Raw genomic sequence first — 3,261 nt, forward strand, 5'->3', positions numbered from 1 at the left:
AGCTAAGTCACAGGTCCTCGAACTCGTGTACATCAGAATCACCTGAAAGCCCAAATTCCTGAATCCCACTCTCATAGAATCTGATTTGGAAGGACTGAGTTAGGGCTCAGGAGTCTTTTCTTAAAAAATTGGGCTCCCTAAGTGATTTTCATGCTGGTGGCCTTTGTCATGATCTGAGAAATGCTGCCCTTGCCCTTCAAGATGCTTCCCTCTCGTCCTGATCCTCCCCTCCCACCTGCCTACTGAAGGGCCCATGCATGGTCATCCATGCTCTGAGTGTCTTGCATTTTTAAGTGTCTCAGCCCAGACCCAAGGTTTCAAATGCATCTAATTGTACTGCTGCACAGAGGGAAATGAGTATCTGTCTCCAGAGGTGGCTGGGTTCTTCCCCAAAATAGTAATTCAGGGATCGTGGAGACGACTCAGTGAGACAGGCTCAGTCCCCTATGAAGTTATGAGTCAGAACATCTTTTTCAGTCTTGAAAGTGATTAGCAAAGAAGAACAGTCTTTGAAACATTGTTTTCCTCCATAACAAAGAGATGAGCATGCACCTATTTAAATTGGGACAGTTGTTATAGAAACTACCTATTTTAAGCGAATGATGAAGCACCACATACTCCACTGAAATGAACAAGCTCTTACTAAATGCACATCTTGGCTGACTGGTCATTCAGATGCGTTTGTCTCTCACCATGGAGACTTTGGACATTGGCTGCTCTGGAGCCATCCCCTTCCCTCTAACACTGGCCTGAGGGTTCCAGGATACTCCAAACCATTTATTTCGCAGACCCTGTTTAAACACAAGAGAGACTGAGTTGACCCCCCTCTTTTCCTGTAGCAAGTGAGTTTAAGAATATAAAAACTATAAGCCTCTCATGAATTGTGTCATCTCAGTAAAAGAAATCATGGACCTCCTTCTTTGACCCCCTCATGCAAAGGAAGAAGAAAATCCTGAGCCAAGGCTGCAAGTCCTCTCAGTGGGATCTTCAGGAAGTTTCCTCCATGTGCCTGAATGACTTGAGGCAAATTTTCTGAGACCTCCTGCCCAAGCAGGAATGTTCCCCTTTCTGCTCACCTCCCTCTTTCCCTCCTGCTCCCCCTACCATTCCAGTATTTGGAAAGTGCCACAAAAACCCCTTTTGGAAGAGACACTTCAGACTGGACTGCTTCCATATCAGGTGTCTGTGGCAAACTTTCTGTTAAGGGCCCGACAGTAAACATATTAGGTACCACTGTTCAACTCTGCCATAGCAGGAAAGCAGCCATAGACAACACGTAAGTGAATGAGCATAGCTGTGTTCCAGTAAAACCATGTTTACTGAAGCATATGGAAAGCTGCACTTGGCCCATGGGCCATCGTTCGCCAAACACTGCTTAGTAGATGCTGTTGTGTGCTGCCTAGATCCTCCCCTCCAGGACTAAAGTCCTCCTAGCTCTAGGTGCTGGGAACTGTGGAGTCTGAAAGCTCTCAGTGGAGTAACTCCATGTAGACTGCTCGAAGCTAAAGACAGCCACCTTGCCCAAGGTCTATTCTGTCTTCCCAAGGGCAGCCCATGTCCAGTGATTGCTGATAGGGACTATAAAGGCCCAATCCAGGGCAACTCTGGAAGGCCATTCCAGATCCAAAGCTCCCTGTAGATTGACTGAGGCCTTTTTTTCTGACTGCATGGCAATTCGACTTCCCTCTCCTTCCAGACTTGCTTCCAGCATTTTCCTAACGAAAGCAAAGCCCAATACACTTTCTACATTTATATCTCAGAGCCTGCCTCCGAGAGAACCCCATCTGAGACAACCAGTGTCCCTCTGCTTCCACCCTGCAGCCCTGGCCCACACTGATGGGCTTGCTTAGCTCCTTTCTGGTCCCTGTCATGCTGGGTGGGCCCCTGTGCACATGTGGCCAACAGAACTTCCAGGTACTATTCCTTCTGGAGCACAGTTTCATCACTCTGCCTGGGCCGTAGCCACTGCCACTAGTGTGGGTGCTGCCACCACAGCTCACTCAGGACAGCTGCTCACAGGAGACTTTCAAACTGTGCCCTGTATAAAATGCAAATTCTAGAGCCTCACACAGATAATATGTTATAGTAGATTTAGTGTTGTGCTTAGTCATCTATACATATAATAAGCATTAACAAATAGCACTGGTGATTCTAAAACTGGTGGTTTATGAGCCATACATTGAGAAACATTGAGCACTGCACTTGACTAGCTACTTCATAAATAATGATTCAAGAGATATTTCTAAGCACCTACTATGCTAAGGGAGTTACACTCTAAAACATGTTGCTATGTATGTACAAGATATACACATAACAAATTAAGAACAACTAAATCAATATATGAACAATCTGAGTTGCACATAGAACTTCAGAAGTATGTCTTCCTTGAGGATAAGAGACATTCATAATACATAAATGAAATGAAAACAGGATGAGAATGGTTGAACTTGGAAAAAGGTTACAAGTTCAAATAGGAATACTGGGCAGGCAGATAAGGTTAAGGCATGATAGAGCTGGATGTCATGTATTTAGGGAACACTCGAGACTGCAGCATGTCCTCTCCAAAGGGGGCGAGTGAGACGCATATCCACCAACTGTGAAACGTAAGAACGGGGAAACAACAGTATTGCCATCATCTAATTTTTTTAGAGTAGCCTAAAACTGGATAATTGTGATATAAAATCTACAGGTTTTAAATATTGGCTCATACCTTTTCTTAAGTCTGTGAATTCAGTTAGACCCTCAGGTCTTCAGTGGTAGCTGCAGTATTCTGGCAAGTAAGGGAATTGCTCTGTTTGTGAGAGGAGGTATTCCAGAATTCTCAAGGAGTGTGGTTAGAGGAGTTCTGGGGGCCATCTTTGCAGGAAAACATCCTTTCATGAGGCAGAAGGGAATGGAAGCAGAGGTTTATAAGGAGAACCAGAGTTCAGACCACACACAAACAGTCCTGGGAAGAGAGTTCAGTGAGGGGCACAAAGAAAGTATGGCTGGAGATCAGACTGCATCAACCCTGCAGAGCACCAGGGCCTCAGCCCAAAGCAAAGAAGGTGGCTGCCCAAACAGAGGCCAATGCCAGCAGAGGTGGGACAGGGGCCCAGCCCCACAGGTCCCAGAGCTTGGAAAGGCTAGAAGTCACTATGGGAGTTAGGGCCAAAGTTAAGTCATCTGATGCCAGTAGGTACGATATACCCACCCAGGCAGCAGAGGCCAGGGTATCACAGCCTATAATACAACCGTAGAAGATGTTATAGTTTCAAACTT

This window comes from Galeopterus variegatus, unplaced genomic scaffold, assembly GCF_000696425.1.
Source record: "Galeopterus variegatus unplaced genomic scaffold, G_variegatus-3.0.2 Scaffold5611, whole genome shotgun sequence".
NCBI classification, from domain to species: domain Eukaryota; kingdom Metazoa; phylum Chordata; class Mammalia; order Dermoptera; family Cynocephalidae; genus Galeopterus; species Galeopterus variegatus.